This window comes from Limulus polyphemus, unplaced genomic scaffold (genome assembly GCF_000517525.1).
Source record: "Limulus polyphemus unplaced genomic scaffold, Limulus_polyphemus-2.1.2 Scaffold1787, whole genome shotgun sequence".
Lineage (NCBI taxonomy): Eukaryota > Metazoa > Arthropoda > Merostomata > Xiphosura > Limulidae > Limulus > Limulus polyphemus.
The window spans coordinates 56,744-66,442 of record NW_013667397.1 but is presented as its reverse complement, the minus strand read 5'-3'; positions in this window follow the sequence as shown (position 1 = coordinate 66,442).

Here is a 9,699-nt window from a genome sequence, read left to right as displayed (position 1 = left end):
GAGGGACGCGAGTTCGAATCCCCGTCCACCAAACAAACTCGCCCTTTCAGCCGTGGGTGTGTTATAATGTAACGGTAAATCCCACTTTTCGTTGGTAAGATAATAGCCCAAGAGTTGGCGGTGGGTGATGATGACTAGCTACCTTCTTTCTAGTCTTTCTCTGTCAAATTAAGGATGGCTAACGTAGACATCCCTCGTGTAGCTTAACGCGAAATTCAAACCCACCCTAGTCCATCATAACAACTAAAATGACGAGGTTTTGTAAAGCTCAGACAGTTTCCTATTTTTCATACATACAGTTAACATAAATATTATGTGCATATGGATATTAAGCAAAAGGTTAACAGAATACTATCATTTACTACACAGTCTATAGCTTCATCTTAAACTACAAGTGATCTATTGTCAAACTGTGGACTTAGAGTACATAATGTCATGTTTTTCACTCATACAGTTAAAATTTATGATGCTTTTGAAAACTATTCTTCACTAAATGTCACTGAATGTTTAAACGATTCAAGCTGTGGTACATATACATCTCTTATCCTTATACATCTTATATAAATATATATAAGCATTAACTGCAATGGAAACTGTTTTCAATAACAGGACTAAGTCATAACGCATCAAAAAATAAATGATGGAGAATATTTAAATGGAGTTTAAGGTAAAAATTTTGATGACTAAAGTGATAAACATAGTTCCAGGAAGGAAAGTTTAAGAGTGGTATTTTTAACTATCGTGTTAGAATTGAACTTTATTGTTTTGTTAACTTATTCAGCATTCCAGAGTACTTCCAAATAAGCATTTACTTTGTACAAAGTTTTAGAAATCCATGTTCTCTCAACTCATCAAAAACAAACATTCCTCTACAAACATTTTCATATTTCTAAGAATACCAATAACTAACCTTTTTCATACTTTATTCAGCCAAAATATATTTTGCTGTTTTTGCTAAAAATAAAAGAAAACAGACGTGGAATACAGGTTTAGTTGTTTTTATTTTGTTAACGAAGAAATCAAATAGTATAATTTTAAAAACGATAGAGAGTATGGTTAGGTTTTCTTAGATTTTATGCATACAATTTACCTTTCCTGTGTTATTTACAAGCTAGAAGGAAATACATTAGTTCTAGTTAGGTAGAAATATGCACTTCGTTTCATATCTTTAATGAGCAACTTTACATTTTCACATTTTACATTACATAGAACTCGATAAAACACAAAAGATAACAGCGATAATAATCGTTTGATCAATAAATCAATCTTCAAATACAATAAAGAGGTCAAGTTAAAGGATAAAAATACAAGGTACTTGTATAAAGAACTAATTAAAATACATAAACAATCAACACTTTTAACAACACAGCTTAAAAACTTTATTCTGAAGCAGCCAATGGGTTCAAAGCAGTCACTGTTTGTTTCGATGTTAATCGCGTCATCCTCAAAAGTGTAAAATCAAAACACGTTACTCACTATTCATACAACAACAATTAGTCAAGTCACCCACACAATTGCGTAATTTACACAAAGTAGAACCTAAAGAAGGTGAAGCCAACCCTTCATCCTTAATTATTTTTACCGTGTTTAATTATTTCTGTAGGTTCCTTAATATTTCTAGCCGTTATTTCATTCGGTCTCCCTTATTGTGTGTTCTTTTCATGGATATGTTTGAAACTGATGCTTTACAGAGTGCTAAGCTTAAACCCAAAATATGGATTAGATATAACTTATAAACTATGATGCTAATAGTACCTAAAGTTTTTATTAAGTATGTATGGTACTTTTACTTATCTGAGCTTAAACCCAAAATATGGATTAGATATAACTTATAAACTATGATGCTAATAGTACCTAAAGTTTTTGTTAAGTATGTATGGTACTTTTACTTATCTGAGCTTAAACCCAATATGGATTAGATATAACTTATAAACTATGATGCTAATAGTACCTAAAGTTTTTGTTAAGTATGTATGGTACTTTTACTTATCTGAGCTTAAACCCAATATGGATTAGATATAACTTATAAACTATGATGCTAATAGTACCTAAAGTTTTTGTTAAGTATGTATGTTACTTTTACTTATCTGGTAATATATTGGACTATGACGAAACGTGAGTTTTATATAAGATAATCACAGAATATTGATTTGTAACTTATGATCTTATGTATATAAAGTTTGAAAAATTTAGAAAGGAACACTTAATGTTCTTTTCAGTGTGACTAATGAACAAAGGTCAATATTTATCATCGACTCTTAAGTTTAAATGTCTCACAACCCCACCACATTGTATGTGTGACCACGTGACAACTTCCTCACAATCACTTGTCTTGATGTTAGTGCCCACACTGTTTGTATGAGTGTGATTACCTAATAGCGTCTTAGTCAGTCTGAAAGTTCTATGCAGTTTGATATTTTGAATAATAGTAAAGTTAAACAGTTAGTTGTTCATTTAATATATTTAGTTTTAGGACGATTATTGGTTAAAATAACTGTCTCATTCAAATAATATGTATGATCTACTTGTGGAAGCGAAACGTTAAATGTCCTACAGACCATTGTTTGAAAGAAGCTATAAATAGTTTAGAAATGTAATCCATACTTTCACAAGATCTGTATACGGAAAGAAGATTGGAAGTGTGTTTGCCAGTGATCAATGCCTACATAGAAAATGAATGGATAAACAGTAAGTAATTCATTTATTATTTTTAGTTGTAGCAAATTGTTTTTGTACAGATGTTAAAATATGCAAAAAATGGTTTTAACATGATGCATTGTGATTTATTTATTATTATATTTATTTTAATATCAACGTTTATTTAGATTAAGATTATATTTAGAAATATGCATAGCTTATACAATTAAATATATATTGCAAAACTTCTCTAATGTTGTAGAAGATTCTCGAGTGTGAGAATCAACAATAAATGTATGTACATAAAGGCTTAATTTAGCTGTGTATTATTACATAATCTGAATTTTCTAGAAACTCTCCACACGCCTATAAACATAGCCAATGTGATGCACCAAAAAAAGAGTATCTATTATTAGTTTGCTATAGTCAGTGTGCTATAAACTTCAGAAGCTATAAATGTGATTGTTATAATGCTTATCAATCGGAAAACTTCAGATATTTGACCAGGAGTAGTTACAAATTTCGAACATTAAAAATCAGTTAACTTCAGTGGATTCTCATCGGACATTAGTATTTTTATGAAAATATTATATAACTTCATCGTGGAAAACTCGGCGTGTGTGGCTGGTGAATAACGAAGGAGACCCCCAGATGTGCCAGCTTCAGAGGACTGGGCTATTCATCAAAGTGTTGTTCCCAAAACATGTCCTTCTGAAATATTGAAAGTTGCCCATGAACTCCCATGGGAGGACATTTAGGTGACAACAAGACATGTGACAAAATTATGAGAAATTTCTTTTGGCCAAAAATTAAGCAAGACGTTTCTCAGTTTTGTAAAACTTGTCATACCTGTCAATTAGTCGGAAAATCTAACCAGAAAATTCCTGTTGCTCCTTTGAAACCTATCCCAGCTTTTGAAGAATGTAAGTTCCATCCTGAAGACATGGTCTTAGTATTGTTACCCACTAAGGGATATCTAATCAAAAGAAAGAGAGAAAGAACGAAAGAAAAAACAGAAAAAAGAAAGACAGAAAGAAAGAAAGAGAAAAACAAAAACAAAACATAAGACTGTTAAATTGCAGTTTATCACTACAAGAGTATGATTTGGAGATAATCCATGTCAAAGGAGTTGATAACATTGATGCACTTTCACGTGCTATGTCACTTTATGATTATAAGATTATTTGTATTAATTGTGTTCTATACTGTCAAGATTATTGAAGTTTTTAATCCTTTGAATAATGTATTATATATATTGTATTGTTGGCAATGTATATATAATATTTTGTTTTAAAAATTGTCTAATGCCAATTTTTAATTCTCTGAGGAGGAAGTTTACTCAAATAAAATAAAACAAAGAATTTCATTTTATTTAAAATAACAGCAATTTTTCTGTTTTAATTGACACTAGACTCTGACATGTATCAAAAAACAAAAACTCCAAAAAGAATCTTGGAAGAAAATAAGATAATCGAAAGATAAAATTTATAAACTGATCAGCACAGTAGTTTATCTACTGGCCCTCAGTGGCACAGTGGTATGTCTGCGGGCTTATAATGCCAGAATCCGGGCTTTGATACCTGTAGTGGTCAGAGCACAGATATCTCATTGTGTAGCTTTGTGCTTAATTATAAAAAAACAAGTTTAACTACTGACAGAGTAGATATGATGTTCTTATTTACAACTTTTATGAAACTCTCTACTTTTATTGAGGTTTATTATGAATTAATGTAATTAAAAAGTTATTATTAATAATTTACATGATAATTACATTTAGCTTCTAACCATCACTTCTACTAACTACTTCACATTTAATTTTCAACCCTATCCGTTTTTATTTCTGTTGTAACGAATTTATTATTATATATTTATTTTAGTATCAACGTTTGTTCAGATTAAATTTATATTTAGAAACAAAAAAGCTAATGCTGTTAAATATGCATTGCAAAACTCCCGCCTATTCAGCGAAATTGTAGAAAATTCTCGAGAGTAAGAATCAATAATAGATGTATGTTCGTAAATGCTTAAATGTATCGTCAGTATTTTTATGTAAAACTTAAATTTCTAGAAAGCCTCAACACGCCTATAAATATAACAAACGCAATGCACCAAAAAAAGTGTATCTATTATTAGTTCGCTAAAGTCAGTGTGCTATAAACTTCGGAAGCTATAACTTTGATTGTTATAACACTTATCAATCGGAAAACTTCAGATATTTGACCAGGAGCATTTACAAAGTTCGAACATTATAAATCATTTAACTTCAGTGGATTCTCATCGGACATTAGTATTTTTGCGAAAACATTACATAACTTTTTGGTGGGATGTATGTGGCTGGTAAATAACGAATGACAAAGCTAGCTAGCTTCCTGTTAAGTGAATTACACCTATGTCAACTCGTAATCAACTCACTCATCGTGAACCCTCAATAAGATATTGAAGAAGTTCCAGATTAAAAGGAAGACTTTATATTGCTTGTAAGTTTGTGAAACTTTTGTTTATAAATCATTGTTTGTAATAAATATTTGTAATAACTGTTATTGTAAATTGTATTATTGGTTGTATATTAAAATATATTTGTATTAAAAAAAGAAAACAGTGTGTATGGATCTTGTTGGCAAATATCATAAATTGGATACATATCAACATTTATTTAACTACTGAATTTAAATTATCACTTAGCTCGGTTTCAGACCATTCGAAATTGTAATACATAGCAACACCTTTAATTTAATTACAATTTACAAAGAGCACACGAAGTAGGAATGGGCGAAACAATGACCATACCCACTTTGAGGTTGCACTGTGTCAAAAACCACCCATTCCTACCTTGTTTCCTTACTTTTTGGTTCTTCCATTCCTTCTTCCAAACTTTTTGAATTAATTAAACATTTTTTACACTTGTAAACATGCTGTAGAGGTCTGATAATTTATGTGTTGTAAATGTATGACAGTATATACATGCTGTAGAGGTCTAATATTTCATGTATTGTACAAGTATGAGAGTATATACATGCTGTAGAGGACTAACAACATATAAATAATGTAGAGATCTCAGAGTTTATGTGTACAGTATATATATATATATATATATATGATGTAGGGTAAGATAGTTTATAAGTGTTTTGAAGGTCTGATAGTTTATACATGTTGTATAGACCTGAGAGTTTATACATGCTGTATTGATCTGATACTTTATCCTATGAAGTTCTGATAGCCTATGTGTTGTAAAATTGTGAGAGTACATACATGCTGTAAAGTTCTGATAACTTACATCTGTTATGAGGGTCTGATACTATATATATATATGTGCTGTAGAAGTCTGATAATGTATATTTTTTATGAAGGTCTGATAGTATATACATGTAGAAATTTGATAGTCTATTCATAATGTAAAGGTTTGGTACTTCATACATATTGCAGGGTTTTAGTAGTGCTCTATGCGTATGTAATGTAAACGTCTGAGAGTGCATACTTCGTCATCCTTTGGTGAATTTTTTAGGTGATTCTAGGCAACCAATGGGTAGTTTTTGATTGTATCTGCTTGGTTGATAATTTCCAGTAAAAATTCTTTCCGAGAAACTTCAGCGAAACAAGTCCCTTCTTGATTAAAACTAGTTTATTCTTTCTCGATATACCTTTTTATAATACACAGAATTTCTACAGTCACTTTAAACTTAACAACCTTTATAACACATGCTATAAATCGCAGTGATTCACACACTTTACCTACTGTTCGCTTGACTCAATTATCTATCTCTTCTATCTATCTATATATCTTCGGTGATGAGGAACCCACTTTGAAACTAATAATGGCTGGAGACGGCTTGAATGGGTAATGAAGAAAAACATCAGGTACCTGATGATGACAAAACCTTGTCGAAACGTTGTACATTTGCTGTTATGTTAAACTTATATTAAAGTTTTTCTTCCTTAGCATTCAAGCCGTCTCCAGCCTTTATCTATATATCCATCTCTTCTTTTATTTGCAGGGCTTATATACTAAAAAAAGAGGGCGTCCCGAACAAACTAAGAAATTCACGATCATTCGAGAAACTCCTTGCACACGCCAGCAGCGCCAATGCGCCAGCAGCGTCACGTATTTGCAATAATAATCGCTATTGTTTGAAATTTATTCTTCCAACAGGAATTTGAAAGATCTGTTAACTCGAGGAAATAAGGATTTTTTTCGTTCAAGTTACAAGTCTTCCTACAGTAAATATAAAGCTATATTTGCCATGCACGAAATTAAGTTTAACAAAACATAACAGGTTTATTATACAAGGGTAACAGCAAAAAAAAAAAAAGTGTTAGTGCTGGTTCTAGATGTACAATAAGATTTCGTTACATTAACTTTCACAGTATACACGCGCCTGAAAATCACTCTCGAGAAAGATTTCTGCCTATTGTTGTTCTAATCACATTGTTAACGACAACTATTCTTCAGATATTATTTCACGTGTCTTACTGCGTGACCCTATTTTTCTTGAACGTGAAGTCATAATAAACGTGCTTGGCATCAATCCTGGTGTCAAGAATGATAACTGGAAGGGTAAGTCTAATTTCCTGTTGCTCCATCACCTGCGTAGGTAGAGTTAGGTAGAAAAGCCGTGATTCACGTGAATGTGTTATTGTCCTTAATATTAGAAGTTGTGTTGATATGTACATATATAAAAAATTTTTCATCCTTTTACTTTCAGAGAAAGTTTTATGGAAGTTGGTAGATATTAGATATTTTAAATCTAAGTTAATTGAAAGTTATTTTAAAGTCTATATTGTGGTTTAAAATATTCGCATTATTTGGGTTATTTGGCATAATTTTGGATTTATAGCAGGAATTGTGTATGAGAAACGGTGATGTTCCGAATTAATGTTATTGTTAATACAACAGATTCATTAGGTAGAAAACGTAGTCAAATTAATCAAAATAACCGGTTTACTACACCTGTCTATAGAATGAAGTGTAATACAGGCTTTTACACCCGGTTCGACAGCTTTCTACCTAACCCTATCAAACATAATATTGTACTAAACCTCATTAACAGAGCCAATATGTTTCTACAAAGCAACCTAACAAAATAACGGCTACCCTATGCAACTAGAAAAGTTGACATATAAGTTCATAACGAGCAAAATACCACCTGAAAAGTACCACACAGTTTCGGTTACTTCTTATATCCACTTTCTTAGGATAACAAAGTTTTACTGTCAAACAACAAATTCACAAACTATTAAAGAAATTTTACTCAAATTAAACTTAGTATTCAGATCATCAATTCGAACTGGATATTTCCTTAAAACTAAAAGACATTCTGCCTACAACTCTACACATATGGACCGTCTACAAATTCACTTATGGTGACTGTAAAGCCACCTATATTAGCGAAACTAAACGCGAATCAAAAATACGAGCCTAAGAACACATGTGAGTTTCAAGCAGAAATGGCTACCCACTTTTAAACTGTCATGCTTCTGCCATTCACATTCATTGTGACATTACATTAATAACCTTCCTCTTTTTGCTAAGTAATTTCCAAATCTCAACATCAAAGTTATCAGACAACGAACTTCTGATAAAAGAAAACTTATCATAAACCACGATAGTGGTTTTTTCATAATAGGGATCATCAAGGAATTTCACAAAAATTCTACTAAAACATACGGGCAAAAATAATCTTAAATAGCAGACTTGTTCTTGAAACAACACCCAAGACCTTCTATCTCAATGGCTAAGGCTGCTAAAATATTGATAATAATAAAAAAGTTGATTTTCCGATTGTTAGACAAAATTCATCCATTTGTTCTTCATATTATTTTTATTCATACTATACTTGTGTCACAAGCCTACAAGAAAACGGCTATGAATATTTTATTCAAACCTAGGCACACATACTAAAAAACTCGTGACTATTTTCATGTTGATTCTTGAAAGGGAAGGAGAAATATTATTAGTTTTTCAGCACTACTGGACAAGTTTCTCTTCTAAGCCATTCTACTAAACAAACTCCTGCAAGTATGTAAGGCTATTTTTCAGTTGATTCTTGAAATTCGAAGTTTCCACCCCTAAAATTTTCTAAGTTCTTCTTCACTACCACCATAAGCTTTTCGAAGCTATTCAAGCATCACAGAAATTTAGAAGCCATTTAAGCACCGTTAAACTAGTCGGAAATGCTTCGTTTTATTAAAGTAAATAAATAATGTGTATATTTACAACACTGTCTCTAGCCTTATTATTATTGATTATAGTTTTATAAGCCGCTACAGAGAAAACAGTTACGGATATTCTACCTGGAAAATGGTAATGAATGCAGTATTGAGTATATCATAGGTTAGTTTTAAAATAAGTTCAAACGCCTTCGCTTTTTCGCTCTGGAGAATTTTGCTAAGCCCGTCACTTCCCCCATTGAAAAAAATCCGGTGTCTTACTAATGCACATTAATTGGTGTAACGAATTTGATGTTATGTATTTATTTGAGTATGAACGTTGTTTAGATAATGTTTATGTTTAGAAACATACATAGTTTATACTTTTAGATAAGTATTGCGAAACTCCCGCCTATTCTCCAAAGTTGTAGAAGATTCTCGCGAGTAAGAATCAACAATATATCTATATACGTAAACGCTTTAACCAGTATTTTTCTAGAAAACGTTCGCACAACTATAAATATAACCAACGCGACGCGCCAAGGAGAGTGTCCATTATTAGTTCGCTATATATCGGTGTGATATAAAACTTCGAAAGCTATAACTGTGGTTGTTATAACGCTTGCCAATTGGAAAACATAAGATGTCTGACAAGGAATATTTATAAATTTTGAACGTTACAAACCATTTAACTTCAGTGGATTCTCATCCGACATTAGTAATTTTACGAAGACATATGAATTCATCGTGGAAAACCTAGTGTGTGTGGCCAGGGACAAAGCTAGCTAGCTTCCCAGAGGATCGTATCTAGATCAACTCGTAATTAACTCGTTCATCTTGAACCCTCGATAAGATATCAAGAAGTTTCCAGACTAGAAAGAAAACTTTATATTGTTTGTAAGTTTGTGAAACTTTTGT